This window comes from Pipistrellus hanaki (assembly GCF_964339955.1).
Source record: "Pipistrellus hanaki genome assembly, chromosome: 2".
NCBI lineage: Eukaryota > Metazoa > Chordata > Mammalia > Chiroptera > Vespertilionidae > Pipistrellus > Pipistrellus hanaki.
The window spans coordinates 32243973-32260761 of record NC_140504.1 but is presented as its reverse complement, the minus strand read 5'-3'; the positions used below and the strand labels follow the sequence as shown (position 1 = coordinate 32260761).

General features: G+C 36.2%; 1 protein-coding gene across 4 annotated transcripts in view; it reads right to left on the bottom strand.

Annotated features, from left to right (window-relative positions):
- The window catches only part of NAALADL2 (N-acetylated alpha-linked acidic dipeptidase like 2), a 1087185-nt gene that overhangs the window by 412996 nt on the left and 657400 nt on the right, over positions 1–16789 (bottom strand). The gene's annotated exons all lie outside the window — the stretch shown is intronic.

Here is a 16789-nt window from a genome sequence, read left to right as displayed (position 1 = left end):
GTCAAGGGGTTCTGGGCATACCCCTGAAGAGCTATATATCAATTCAACTTTCTCATCCATAAAAAGAGATGGCATTTGCCCTGCCAGTCACAGAAAATGACTGGAGGATTTTGAGAAGAGTGAAATGCTACATAGTGTGTGAAGTGTTTTTGTTTTGTTTTGTTTTATTTTCTTCTGTGGTGATGAAGATTAAAAAAAAAAAAAGCAAGAGGAGGAGAAGCAAGTTAATAATTAAGGGGATGTATATGTGTGTTTTGCTTTGTTTTTGTTTTTGTTTTTTACATTAATCTGTGGTAGAGAGTGGTATCAGGAAAGTAAAACAAAACAAATTATCCTAAAAATAATTTTTCTTGACATCAACAGGAAACTTCCTGGGATTACTTTCAAAAAGTAAACATTAAGCAACCTAAGATATTCTTCCTCCGTGTCAACAAATTGCCAGGCTTCGTTTCCTTTTGTTAGATTGGAGGAAGCACAATTAAAAGAAAAATCCTAAAATCCACCAAATCATGTTTTCCCCTAAACTGCATTAGGGTTTTTTAATGTTTACAATCTTATTACTTAAAATATTAATTTTAAATATTTTAAAATTTGAATAGTTATTGCATTTAACATACCAATTAAGGAAACAGAAATTTTTGTTACTTTATTATTGATTTTTCTTCATTAAATAAAGCAGTCAACTTCACTGATATATAATTTCTCAACTCCTCTGACAATTAATTTATTCAAGGATATAACACCAAAGACATAGGATAACTAAACAGATATGAATAGCAAAGGGATGTTTTCATTCCAGGCATGCTAAAGGATTACACACACATACATGCACATGAAGTATTCATAGTTTTGTGTTTTAAGGGAACTAATGCAAACATCTGGCAGAAAATTCCATCAGAATAGAAATAGCTTCCATATTATCCTTTCTAATGTCACTAATTAGCAAGATTTACAGTTGCCAAACAAGAGTCAGAGTACACATATCATGTCCCCGTGTGGTTTACAGATCATCCTTGCATTTCTGCCTGGTAGAATTTGACGAAGGCTTTTTACAGCACAAATACATCTGATGTCACAGAGTTTCCACTTCCTTGATTTTCTTGAGAATCAAGAACAAAAATTGAAGAACTAAAATATCGATATGTACATTTTCATTCAGTATATTTTAGATCATTTCAAAGGAGATAAGATAGCAGAGGTCCATTCTGACTCGGAGTTAACCTTTTGAACACTATATTAACTGTTAAATCAACCTGCTACATGTTCTCATTACAGATGTCCAGGAGTATAGTTAAAGTATTATTTTAGTGGATTGTATCCAGGTTGACTGAGCAAACTTCCTTCATTCCTTTCTCTCCTTTCCACTACTGTATTAAGAGAATATGCTGGGCAGAGAACACATCCAGTTTAATGCTTGAATACACAGTAATGAAGGGAAAGATACCTTGGATATATAATTCTCAACTAGCTTCAATGTGATGAACCGCAATAGAGTACCAATGAGCCAACACACACAAATAGGAACAGATGTGAAAGACTGAAAGCGGAAAGGACGTTACCACAACTGATCTACTTTTTCATGGCTTTTTCCCATGTGGGTTTATCACAATGGAAAATAAGTTTCCCACATAGAAATGTCTTTCCATGGGAATAGAGCTATATGTTATTAAACAAATGACATTTAAGCAAAAATGATATTAAGCCAATATATCTACCTCCCCTAAGCATTTCTAAAAACATTTTATAAGGTATTGTGCACATCAAGGAGGAGTAAATAATTACTTTGTTTTCTTGTTTAATTGAATAAGTTTTGCTCATGTTGTGATAACAGGTTTATTTGAAAGTGAAAGTAATTTGTTATAGAACAGCAGCTTTTGTAAATTGAAATTTCTACAATGGAACATTGTGAGATGCTTAAATATTAACCAGACATATTGCTCACTCTCTGCACTAAATTTGGGAAACGTAATACAAATTAAGTACATACTTTATTGCTGGATCTTGCTTACCAGAGCTAAGAAATCCACAATGTTCAATTCTAATTAAAAATGAAATTGAACTACAATTCCCTTGAAAACAAGGGCTGATCAGACTCAATAAGCTTTACTTAATTTATTTCAGAAGCAAATAATTGAGTTGCTCATAGACATAAAAAAAAAATAAAAAAGCTTACATTGGTAAAGAAATACATGCTTCCAAATCTTTTGCAATTTTATTGTATTTCACAGCTATTATAATGTTCACATTTGATTACATATCATATACACACACACATATATACACACACATATATATATGTATGCATATACTAATAATAGAGGAATATGCAAATTATCTGGGATGCCATCATGTCACAACTGCTCAGCAGGTGGCATGTACAGCAGGAACAGGTGGGCGGAGACTATACCAGGAGAGCCTCTGCACAACCCTTCCTGGGGGCTGCCCCTGGAGGAGGCACTCAGAGGCCTGTCCAGTGCTAACATGATGCTGCCTGTGTGCGTTGCCATCCAGCATTGACATAGTATGTGCACACATAAATGGGAGGTGCATCCCTGGCCTGGGATGTGGCACTGCCTACATTTGTCTCTGGCCAGTGCTGATGTGATGCTGGCTGCAGGGGGGAGGGATTGATGGGTATGTGGCCGGCTGGGTCTGGGTCTTGCCCAGTGGGGGTGGGGCTGGCCGGTTCTGGGTCTCAAGTGATTTCTCAGCATGCACAGGTGTGCAGGGACTTGACTCTGAGTCCCATGGCATGCCCAGACTCTTACGGGAGGAAGATTTTCATATACATTTTACTAATTTTCTTTCATCTCTTGACACTTCTATTATAGAGAAAGGGCAAATAGCAATATTAAAATATTTCCTCTAATTAATTCCCTTTTAATGTGCACAAATTTTTTGCACTGGGCCACTAGTGTGTGTGTGTGTGTGTGTGTGTGTGTGTGTATAACATACCAAATACTTTGACCTTTCTCATTCATAACTTCTATATGCATGCTTATTAGGGATGCATCATAAATTGCATATGTGCACATTTTTTAAATTTTAAAAGAGAGATAAAACATTATTCCGTATTGTAACTTTTCCAGTTAGATTAGTTATTTTAAAAAGGACTTGCCCAAATGTTTGATTAATATCTAACATTATTGTAACAACCACCCCAGGAGATTTTTAAGGTTAATTTTATTATTTTCTTTTTTATATTTGATTTTAACATAAGAAAACTGTGGCTCAATGAAGTATTGTGATGTTTTCCAAGGTTATGTAGCTTGTAATACTGAACACATGAACACTGATTTTAAAACAATGTAAAGATAAACAGGAGTAAAGAGCAGAGCAAATGGTTCTTCTGTGTTTCTAATTGTTTTACATAAAGATTCAGTTTGAGATCACAATGGTCCTAACATGACCAACCCTAGAAGTGTCAAAATGAAATGACTTCATCTTCAGAAAATGTAGATATGAAGTTGAGTTAAGGAGCACTATCTCCAGAATAGTCCTGAACAATATTACCTTGACTTTTATATAAGAAAAGGCATTGGACTTTTATATAAGAGCTCTGGATTTTTATATAAGAAGAAGCATTGAAATAATTGGAGTTCCCTAGCAATAAAATAAATATAAATACTTCTTCAGAAGAGTCTATGCATGAGATATTCCCATCTGTCAAGGAATTCATAGACATCACTTTAGCACTGAATAGAAGTTTTATCTAATCCACTTCTCTACTAGTACCTGTTTTATACAGGTCCAATTAATAAGGTCAATTTAATAATATATAATACTTTGAAATATTGATAAGTAAACTATCATCATTGTAATTATTAGTCTTGCAATATACTTTTTATAGTATAATATTTTAAAAATGTTTAAGAGAGTAAAAAAAGTGTGCAGGTAATAAAGATGAACACATCAAATCAGAACATGCAGTTGGGTTAAAAAAAAGTAAGATAAATAATAAATATAAATAAAGTACAAGAAAAAATAAAGCATATACATTTTTATACTAAACACACACACACACAAATTATCCTATTAAAGTCAGAAATGTTTTATTTAAATCAAATAGAATGAAACCCTAGCAATATACTTTTTAGAAGAATCCTTCTAGAAACAATATAATAGTCTATAAAATGATAAGCAGATAGATACCTGATTGATAAAAATAAAGAGAAGTAAATGCATAAAGCTATCTGAAATTAAAAGCAACAAAGATGACCCTCACTGATTTGGCTCAGCGGATAGAGTGTTAGCCTGGGGACTGAAGATTTCTAGGTTTGATTCTGGTCAAGGACATATGCTGGCTTGGTCTCAAGTCGGGGGGTGGGGAGGGGAGGAAAGAAGAGTGTGCAGGAGGCAGCCAATAAATGATTCTCTATCACCATTGATGTTTCTATCTCTCTTTCTCTCCCTCCCCTCTCTGAAATCAATATATATATATTTAAAAGCAACAAAGATGAAAAATATACACTATAGGATGATGAAAAAGTATCAAAGTAAAGGATGCGCCATAAATCTAAGTGCATTAAATAATCAAATGACAAAGTAAGAATATATTCACAATACAGGATAGAAGTCTAAAAATAAAATTATGTGGGAGATCTTCTTTCAGAATTTGACACATTCTAAAAGCAAAAATATAAGGATATACAGGAATTTAGAAAAATTAAAAATAAACTTAAGAGTTACATTTCTCATAGAGCACACATATACCCATGAAAAATCATTTAACATAAATTCACTGCAAAGAAAATCATTAAAAAATTCTAAAAACTATAATTCTTTTTGGGCATGTTACTTACCTTAATTCAATCAATTTGAAATTAATAATAGGGCCTACTTAATCTATTCCCAAATAACTTTGAAATCCAGAGTAATGAAGTAGAATCTGGAATGCATTGAATAGTAGAACACATAACAGTGAAACTTTTGGAATACAGTGGAACTTATGTTCAGCTACAAAACTTGTAACAGTTATAGTTCACATATCGTTTAGATAGGAATGTAGTTCTCCTTTTAATAAATTAAAAGCATAAACATTAAATATGAAGAGGAAATTATCTACACTAATAAAAGAGAAATATGTAAAGTGACCATACTCCGCGACACCCACCTGCCAATCAGGAGGAATTATGCAAATTAGCAGGACAAAGATGGTGGCAGTCCTGCCCCCCAGCTGCTCAGGCAAGGAGCAACCAGGCAGGGCAAGAAGCCAGCTATGAGGGGGAAGTTGGGGGTATAGGGAGCTACAGGAGCAGCTCTCCAGCTGGAGCAAAGTGAAGACTCTGACTGGAAGGAAGCTAAGCTGCAGACTCTGCCCAGAGTCAGAACAAAGACATGGCTGAGTGAAGGAGGAAGGCAATGGCCAGAGCCAAGGCCTGGGTCTGGCAGCCAGGTGGAGGAAGGCCTATTGCACAGATCTTTGTGCAGTGGGCCTCTCGTTTAATACGAAAGAAGAACATAATGGAATAGAGAACATACAAAGAGGAAAACATACATTTTTGATGTGTGCATCTGAAAAACAATTTTCACATTATCATATCCTCAAATATTAATTATGAAACAAATTCATCACAACTGACAGCAAGTTGAAATTTGTGACATCTGGATGAATTAAATATTTCGAAAGCAGTCTGATCAGATCCCTAGACTCAGATCAGACAAAGTATCCAGCCGTGGAGCATCTGGCCAGGCAGCTGCCGAGCACGCCTGTGAGTGGGAATGAGCACCAGCCTCCCTCAGAAAGGAAAGAGCAGGCTGCCAAAGGGAAGGGCCTTTGATAAAGCTGACAGTAGACAGGAACAACACAGAGATTAGCACAGGCACGTGTCAGTTTGTCTCAATTACAAAAGTCAAATCTGCGAAGAAGGAAGTCATATCAGAGTGTAACAGAGGGTTGCGATGGTTGAATGTTTAGTTCAGAAATATTTTGTTTAGTTCAGAAACATTTGGACATAACTTGCATACTTGCAACCTCTCTGGACGGGAGATAATGGGAAATAAAGGAGGGCTAGTTTTTTTTTTTATGTACATTCAGTTACAGAGAAGAGACCTCCCACTAATAAGTTCATTTCTGCAAATCAAACAGCTTACAACTCCTGATTTTATGACTGACACGGACCAGAAAGGAACCGGGCAGGTGGTGAGAGTTCACCTGGAGCAGAGTTTTTCTTGCACTCCCCCTCCTCTCCCTTCTTGCACAAAGAGGAACTTTTTTTTTTTCCTTCCTTACTGAACTCACAGTTCATAAAACTCAACGTCATCCTTGAATTATTAAAAGTAAAATAAGACTGAGAAAATCGCCATCGTTAATATTTCAGGAAGGAAGAGCCCCCATTCTAAACCACAGTCCGCTGTCCACTGGGGCCCTTCGGCTTAATAACGAGCATCCAGAAAAGAGTGTAGTAAAGCAAGGTAACAGACACTTCATAGAGCCAGATGGATGAGAAACCACAGCATTTTAGATATGAAGATATTTTTTTCGTTTTTAATTGGGTACAAATGCCTCTAAGGATCATTGAGTCCACCTCGCTTCTCCAGTAGTGTGATCCCTAGGGAAAAGGAGAGAAATCCCTGTTGTAGAAACACTGCTATGTGGAGGAATTTAAGAGGAATTATGATAGCCTGATTGTTACACAAAATCTTAACAGGAAATTAATAATATATAATCATGAGAGGGTCAGATAGAGATACTCATGTCAGGTTTCAGCATTAGGGGGTTAGAAAGCATAAAAAAAAATGTCTAGATCTAAAGTATGGGACCTATTTTTCTTGATGGTATTCTTTGCTCACACTATACAAATCTCAAAGGCTTCTTAAAGTACAGAGCCAGTTCCAGCAGCCTCAAAAATTACATAAGTGTTTTATAGCCTACGTAGTAAGTTGATGACTAAGTTTTACCCTTAGGAAGTAAAAACCACTATTTATTTTTTGCCCGTATCCCGACATATATTTTGTAGGTTGATCTACACATTAAATGCAGAAAGATGGGTGTTACCATTTCCTTTTAAAAGTGAGGAAACTGGGGCCAGAGATTAAGTAACGTGTCTAATCTCTTAGCACAAAATAGTTAAACTTAGAAAATAAATGTATCTTTCTGTCTTGAAAACCCATGTTTCCATCAGGCCTATGACATAAGGCCTTTGACAAAGGATTCTAAAAATATTATTTCGACCTAAAGCTATGTCTATAGATTATTCAAGGTACTTATCAATGTATTTTAATTAATTTCCCTATTGCTTTTAATACTTCTTTTCAATTAATCTTTGAAATAGCATTCTTTCCTTTTGCACCCTTTAATTTTCTTGAAGGTTATTTAGTTTCTTACCTTAACTCACAAATTTTTGTCAAAGTTTTTGAGAGAGAGAGAGCGAGAAAGATAGATATTATGACTAAATCTGAGTATTAAACCTACTGCCCAGCATTTACAAAACATCTCTCTGCCATATATTTTCTAATATACTATGTTTTAAAATATCTCATGTTTAAGTGCAGGTATATTTTTATAATACAATATATTCAATACATTTAAATATTTTGTCTTTCTACAATATATGTTCTATTAACTCAGGCTATATATGGGGATTAATTTACATATATTTTCATTTTATTTTTTTAATATTTGATATTATACATTTTAAATAGTAAAAAAAAAAAAGTTTTTGAAAAAGTTTACTACCTTAAAGAATGAGGACTGAATCACTATCATGATTCTAAAGCACTTTAAGCCCCAGTTGGGCTATTATTAATTAAGGTAGACAAATAAAGTTGGTCTAAAAGTTAATCCACTGAAATACATATGTCAGTAAAACAAACATTTGCCTTTGATTCTTTCTGGCCCGTTATTTACCTAAGGAAATCATTAACTTATTATTTCTTCTTTAATTAGTGATTAATTCTTATAACATTATACTTTCTTGAATACAATGAAAATTGTAGTAGTTAATAACTTAGATTCCACAGGGAAAAAAAATTAAAGGAGGATTATAAATTAGATAACTCATGGTGCTTAAATAATTACCCACATTAGAAAATGAGAGAATTCATTTCTTGTTCCTCTTACCTTAAGATTGATTACTGCTTCCTGCATCCTCATGATCAAATTCATTCTACAGTTTATCTTCTTAAAGTAAATTAAACTATTCCTCATGCCTCCAGCTAACAGCTCTCTAGTCACATGAGCAGATTTAACAGTTAACAGTGTCCCCACCTGGGGGGGCAACTGGATTTACAGGATCTGCACATCTTTCTTGTATTTTGTCTCAGTTCGGATTCAAAGCAAAGAGCCTTGGATCCTGACTGTGAAAGCATCAACATCATTGAGTAATCCACAATGCATATCCACTGCAATTGGTGTTCTAATTTAGAGCTAGGTGCCACTCTTCATTTAACAATAGAGAAGGGTTATTTTGATACAGTTGAATTTCATCATTCACTTCCTGATATATGCTAGTCATGATCAATCCTTCCCAAGTTCTATAGTTCAGCAATTATTTTCTTCCTATTTTCTCTTTTATTTGTCCATCCTTATTACATCAATAGACTAAATCACAGCTAATTGAATGTGCTTCAGTATGAGCTTTCATATTCAGTGGATCAGAAATGTGTAATAGAGAAACTGGAATTAACTTCTTTAAGAATGTAAAGCAGAAAGGCAGCTGCAAGCATTTTTGTAGAGATATGTAAGCTGTTTCACATACATCGCAGATGCTTACGTTGCTGTCATTACTTTGATAGGATTGACTTAAAACAATCTCAGTAAACAAATATATAACAATGTGCTGCATTGAATTTACACTTAGAAATATTCTAATATACAGCCCAAAGGTAGCTGAAGGGCAACACAGAGATTTAACAAAGGAACAAGAATAAATCACAGTTTGCATCTTCTTAAGCTATACTAGTAAAGTATTCCACAAAGGTGCATTTTCCACATATTTGAAAGTTAATCTTTCAAGTCCTAAAACTGGTTTTCTAGTTAAAATTATTTGGTTTTATCCTGATTATTTAAAGGATCTCAGTTAAAAAATGAACAACACATAAGAAAGGATTCAACTTTACTGAAAGTCAGGTCTTTGGAAAGAAAGACTAGGCTGAGAAACATTGTGTCCCAATAGAATTTGGGGGGTGTGGTAGAGATGAAGGTGGAGGTGGGGGGTGAGGAGTTGAGATAGCAAAGATATTTTAAAATTCAGTGTCTTCTAATCTTAAAATGGGAGGGACACTATGAACTAAGAAATATGAAGTTCAAAGGAACTATGAGAATTCCTCTTATTCTTTTTGTTTGTGAGATTCTTGTGTTAAGATTAAAGAAAATTAATTTTGAGAAGTCTATTTATTAGGTTTCATCAGGGTCATAAACAGTGATCTGCATTATCTATACAGCCACAACTAATATGCAATAATCTGAGCTTAAAAGCAATAAAATGAAAGTGTTTTCTTAGGAATATCAAGTCCAAGAATTTATATTAAAAAATAAGCTGTAAGCCGGGACCGGTTTGGCTCAGTGGATAGAGCGTCGGCCTGTGGACTGAAGGGTCCCGGGTTCGATTCCAGGCAAGGGCATGTACCTTGGTTGTGGGCACATCCCCAGTATGGGGTGTGCAAGATGCAGCTGATCGATGATTCTCTCTCATTGATGTTTCTAACTCTCTATCCCTCTCTCTTCCTCTCTGTGAAAAATCAATAAAATATATTTTTTTAAAAAATAAGCTGTAAATCAATCCAGTCCATTTCATTGCTCATTAAGAAGAACACAGAGGGGTGCTATACAATCTGTTGATTTAGAATGGGTAAGGATCTTTAACAACCTATGTAGAACCAAACAAAAATGGAGTCACTTATGTTAGGGACAAAATGGAAACTGATAATGTTGACTCATAAAAGGAAACTTAACCTAAAATTACAGGAATTTATAGCTTTCCTCAGAAATCAGCAGAGGACACCAGACAATCCCCAAACATCAAATCTGCTCACAGCTTCTATGGACTTCCTTATTTCCCTGGCTCTTGTGCCCTGATCCAAATAGGTAAGATCACCAGGCAACCAGTCATCCACAAAGCCAAATGACTTCAGCATTTACCCACAGAAGTCCCTTGGTCTGTGAGCAATTCAGAGCTCATTGCTTTCGTAGCCTTGAGTTTCCTGGTTTGCAGGTTGAAAGCCTTGCAATAAATATATCTTTCTGCTTTGTTTATTTAGTGTGCAGAGTTTGGTTTTTGACATTTCCCTAAAGCCCACACAAGGCAATGAGGAAATCTAATGGGTGGGTCTAAGTATTTTGCTGTTTTGTTCCCCTAAGTCTTATTTGTAAAAAAATAAAAATAAAAATAAAAAATGAAGTATTAATTAATTTAACTACCTTTCAACATGTACTCATGGGGAATCTCTATATGCTAGGCACTGTTCTAGGCTGGGATATAATTAGAAAATATTAATTTACACATATTTCCAACTACTTTTTCAAGAGAACACAATGTGTTCATAGGCATTAAATTTTAAGGATTCATCATATGTGTCAATGCTATATTTTTACTAATAAATTAAAAACAATATATATTATGGAAAATGCACACATTACTTCTCTGCAAGATAAGTTACCCAACCTACATTGCTGAGTATGTACTGACAAAAATACAAATTCAAATCTACAAGAGGATATGATATCAAGTAGCAGAACTCAATAATTAGACTGGATATGATATTTCATGAGCAATACAAGACAATTTTAAAATGTGAATCACCCACAGTGAGTGAGTAATAGGTTATATCTAAAAATGTAATGACTAAATGACTAAACTGGGAGAGAATATGACCCAATAGCTGATTCAAATATGCTGTGCTACAAAGTAGCTTATGAACAATATAAAGAAGTTTTTAGCAGTTCATGATAAAAATTGTAACTTAAGATACACCATACTTGGAGGGAAAATTCTTTTTTATCTGTATATTTTATTCTGCTGATTTAAGCTAATGACTTTTTGATGTACTAACATCCTATATAATCATACATAATAAAAGGGTAATATGCAAATATCCCCTCAACCAGGAGTTGGACCAGAGTTTGGGCAGGGGCAGGGCTGGCCCACCAACTACCGGGGCCCATCCCCCTGACCAGCCCAGCCTGATCAGGCCTGAATAGGGCTAGCCAGACCCCACCCATGCACAAATTTCTGCACTGGGCCTCTATTGGTTAAATAAAAAGCCGTACTCTTTTGAACCCTTCATTTTGTTTCATTTTACTGAAAACCATCACTTTATAGCAAGAGTCTGCAGACATTTCCTAGAAAAGGCCAGGTAGTAAATATTTTAGGCTTTGCAGACCGAATGGTCTTCATTGCAATTACTCTGTTCAGCTGTAGTTTCACAAAAGGTGCTGTAGATAATACCTATGGGCTAGTGGCTGTATTCTAACAAAACTTTATTTGAAAAATAGGCTGTGAGCTGGATGTGGCCCAGGGCCAAATTTTTCACCTTTTGCCTTAGAGCCCGTTGGTGGCCTTTTGTGTAAGCTTGCTGGCTAGGGGATTATTCAAGAGCTTTGATCGCCATTCCAAGTCATCTGCTCCTGCTTCTCCCACTGATTCAGCCTCCCTACCCATCAGAAAAGGAAGATGATTTTTATATATATTAGTGATTTAAACAGGAGGATAAGTCATAGTTAAAAGGAAACTTTAGACATATACATGCCTAGGACAAACTTACCTAAAATCTGGTGCAGCAAGCTAGTAGGGAGCCCCAGCTGTGTTTCGAACCCTTGAGATAACCTGTCTTCATGGGGTGCAGAGTCTAATGCAGAACTTCTTACAGAAGGTATTACTGCCATTTTAGGCAGGACAGCACACTCTCTTCAGAATTGTCCCATCCAATGAGGAATATAGGATCTTTGTCCCTGGGCATTTTATACATACAGTGTCTCCTCATCATTATTACATTAGAAAGGCTTCTATATATTTCTAATGAGATACAAGGTGTGGACTATTGATCTAATGAATACAAAGAAAGCTAAGTTATGGACTGTGTCCCCACAGAGCTTGTGGTAGATTTAATATCATAGTTAGGGCAATGATATAGATATGATCAGGCTTTTTATGAGGGAATAGAGAGACAGGCAGGTTAAGAAAAGCTTCCTATGATAGTGGAGACAAAAATGCTCTGAAAACTTTTGGCCACCGAGAAAGCACATTCCAAGCAGAGGATACAGCATTAGCAAGACACAAAGGTGAGACCAACATGGATTTGTCTGAAGATTATAATCAGTTATATTTTTATTGATGAAAAAGTATGAAATAAAGAAAAATGAGCGCTAGGGCTAACTAGGTCAAAAGGGTCAGATTATGGAAGCCTTTGTAAGACTGTTTTTGGACTCCAAGTGTTTGACCTTTGACCTTATGGTATTTGAGAATCACAGGAGAGAGAAAGAGAAGGGGGGCGGTTTGGAACTGACCACTTGTAAGAATTGTAAGCAGGGAAGCAACATTGTCAAACAATTTCTAGGTAATACTCTGACAGAAGCATGGAGGATATGGGCAAATGAGAGACTCTGGTCATGGAAAACTGCTCTGGTGGGTGAAGCAGCAGAGATGGAGAGGACAGGAGGGATTCAAGACTTAAGGTTAAAAGTTGTAAGTTTTGGTTCTGGGGCATGAAGAAATTTTGAAGAATCAAGGGTGGCTTCTTGATTTCTAAAACTTGTGCAAGGAGTATACCAATGTACCACTCACTGAGGAAAACAGAGAAGTGGAAAGGGCATGGGGAAAGAAATGAGTTTAGGCCTTTTTTTTTTTTTTTTTTTTTTTGAAACCACAGATAGTGGCTATCAATATGAATTTTAGAGTTAGACTTGGGTTTGAATTATGGCTCTCCAGCCTACAAGCTCTCTGATCTTAGACACATTGCCACAGTCCCTCAAAGTCACAATGACTGAAAAGAATATGTAGTGAACAACAAATTCACCACATTTTTCTTTTTGTCTGAACTAACTCAGCGCTTTTAACAACTTCTATGTTCTTTCAGAGAATGTTTCTAGAATCCTACTCTCAAACACCCAAATGATTTCATTTCCCTGGGATATTTTCTACCTTCCTAGTACCTGTTGTAGCCTCCTTGCTCAATGCATTGGTCTGAGCTGCTGGAGCGCCTCCATCTGGCTGGTCTGGCTTTACCATAGAGGGCCTTCTTTTTTACCTCCGTATGACTGATAACCTAAACACCAAAAGCCAAAGCAACTCTAGCTCTGTGTACTGCTTAAACTATCAGACCTGAGGCTGCATGTTTTATTACACAATATATTAAAACGTTTATATACTCAGGATAAAAAAATAATTGGCTATTTTTTCTATATTAATTGTGCTAATAATAGCTACTATTTACGAACTGCTTTCTATGTGACATACAGTGGGTTAGGTCTTTTAAAAATGTTATTTAAACTTCAAAATAAAATTGTGGGGATATTTGTTATGCACTCCATTCAGAAGTAGTTTAGAGCCATGTCTAGGGAGATATCACTAGCTTATGTCTTCTGTGAAGCTCTATCTCTGCAATTCTCACCTACTTTCCAAACAAACTCCAGTTCAAGAGAATTGAAAGGATCATGTCTTCCCTTACTGGACTGAACACAGCCACAATTAGACTTCTTTCACAGAAGTAACCAAATTCTCTTCATTTTTATATTTCTGGACTCCTGCACACAGCCTTACACATTGATGATCAATGAATACTTGTTGAATGGATGGCTGAATTATCATAAATGACTCCAGAATACATCTGTGTAGAATCCCTTCAGGTGTCAAAAAAGATTACTTATGTCCCAACTCAAAATCAGATGACTGACCATGAATTTGTAGAGGCTCAATTTATTGCATGCCACTGACAGAGAGTGACAATTAGTGAAAATAATTATCCATGAGCCAAACAAAAGAATTAAGCATTTTGTAACTAAAATTTACCAAGATAAAAAATAACAGGTCACGAAATCACTACATCTACACACACACACACACACACACACCAATTTTCTATAATTTAACAAGTAGGTATATTTTAAAGATGCCAGAAAGATAAATACTAGCTTCTATTTCCATAACCTGAAAATATAAATCAGGGTATTCCTAGGCAAGAAGCCTCGGGTAGGATTCTTCATAATGCCTACAAGACATTTGCTGGGTTTAGTTTTTCATTTTTGTTCATTTTAATTTAAATAAATGCAGGGATTTGTTTCTGGTGGAACACTCATTGTACTGTAGATAGCCAATAGATAAAAGCCTCGTGCTGTTATTAAAATGATAAACAGATTTAAAAAAGGATATTTAATGGGGAATATGTGTGAATGACATCAAGGCTAATTCTGTTGTACAAATAGCATTATTTGAGCAACTTTGTAAAAATATCACAAGGCTAATATATAAGGAATACTGTACTGTAGATTAAAAAGAGACTAGAGCCGAAACCGGTTTGGTTCAGTGGTAGAGCGTTGGTCTGTGGACTGAAAGATCCCTGGTTCGATTCCGGTCAAGGGCATGTACCTTGGTTGCGGGCACATCCCGGTAGGGGGTGTGCAAGAGGCAACTGGTCGATGTTTCTCTCTCATCGACGTTTCTAGCTCTCTATCTCTCTCCCTTCCTCTCTGTAAAAATTCAATAAAATATATTAAAAAAAAAAAAAAGAGAGAGACTAGAAAGAATTTAGAAACTTTTTGTGAATAAAGCAAATTTCCTTCCCCACTGTGGTTGTGCTCGCCAGTAGTTTAAGACCTGATAGAACTAAAAGGCTGACCTTCCTCCTAGTAAAAGAGAATTGCTCCTGGCTAAACTAAGATTTTTTTCCTGTCTTCAAACTCCAATAGAGACATTGACTCTTCCTGGGTCTCAAACCTGCTGGTGTTGGGACAAGAACTACACAGTTTGTACTTCTGAGTCTCTAAGCTTGCCAACTCACCTTACAGGTCTTTAGACCTTGACATGTTTGATCCTCAAATATCTTTGGACCTTGACATGTTTCATCCTCAAATTAAAATGGAGCTAGTCCCTTTTAATTCATGTATATGTATATATGAATTAAAGGTAGGGACTCTCAGCCTGGCCTGCCCCCTTTCACAGTCTGGGAGCCCTCAGGGCAATCAGAGGAAGGTGACACCACATCACACCTCTGGTGCTGCCACTGCGGGCAGCACAAGCTTTGGCTGGCCTTAGTTACCTGAGCCTTGGGCTGGGGGGTTGAGGGGACTGGGAAACTCCAGAGGCAGGTATGCAGAGTGGCTTGGCCAACCTGGGGGCAGTCCCAGCCTTGCTGTGAGCCTGCTGCTGCTGCAGGACTGAGGGGACTGAGCACTGCCATCTTGTGGCTCTGGGCGCCATCATCTTTGAGGACATGACAGTCAATTACCATATTATCTCCTTATTAGCTGTGGGTGCTGTCATCTTTGAGGGTGGGGCATTCAATTAGCATATTCCTTCATTATTGGCTGTGGGCACTGCCATCTTTGTGATGGTATGAGGGTCAATTAGCATATTCCATCTTTATTAGATAGGATTAGAGGCCTGGTGGATGAATTCATGTACCAGTGGGGGCCTGGCCTGCGGGATCAGGACAAAACCGGCTCTCCACAAGGGATCCCAGATTGCAAGAGAGCACAGGCCAGTCTAAGGAGCCCCACTGGTGAATGACAAGGACGGGGGAGGGACATTGGAGATTGGCCAGCCAAAGTGGGACCACAAAAGGCCTCAAGGATGTGTCCATTCCATCTCGCTCAGTGCTGATCAGCCAGACCCCAGAAGCAAGCTCCCCTAATGATTGGAGAGTCTTCCCTGTGGTGGTCAGTGCATGTCACAGAGATTGGTCGACTTGTCAACTGTCTGCTCCCTAGTGCTCAGTGCATGTTATAGCAAGTGGTTGAGTGGCCTTAGCATATCATTAGCATATTATGTTTTGATTGGTTAAAGGGACAACTGGACACTTATCATATTAGGCTTTCAACCCACTGTGGTCACGTGAGGCCTGAGAAATTGCATAGAAAGTCTCCCTGCCAGCCTCTTCCTTCTAATTTCCTACTATTAGTTCACATGGTTTCAATAAATTTGCCCTACTTTTATAGAATTTTCCACCATATATCATTTAACACAGCAACCTGCAGTAACTAAAATGTTTATAATTAAGTAATTCCTCCCTTTTAATCTCAACAGATAGTCTGTATTAGTTTCTATAAACCCACTTGTTTTAACAAAACCTATACTTGGGTTGTCTTTCTGAATAAAGAAACTCAAAACTCTTTTGAATAATTATAAAGCATATTTGAAAATAAAGTAAAATTGAAAATAAAATATGAAGTTTTAATCTTTAGTTCTCTTTGACAAATATATTTTGTAAAATGGCTGATCTGAATATATAGACCTTATTTCTCAATAAATTTTAACATCTTCAAGGGTAGAAATAATTGGCATGCAGACTATATATTAGGGATTCAATATAACAAATACATTTCATAATATATTGACATGCTAAATCAACATGTTAATATTTTGCATTTTAAACACATAAAATAACAAAACATTACTAAAAATATAGATATAAGTAGCATAGTTTGTAAATGACAGAGTATAACTGATTTAAATGTTGAACTTATTGTAAAGTAAAATATGAAAATGCCAACCTTAATAAAAAAAACTAAGTTGAAGTTGAAGACAAAACACACACACACACACACACACACACACACACACACACACACATATATATATACATATATATATATATATATATATATATATATATATATATCTCAATAATTGGCTTT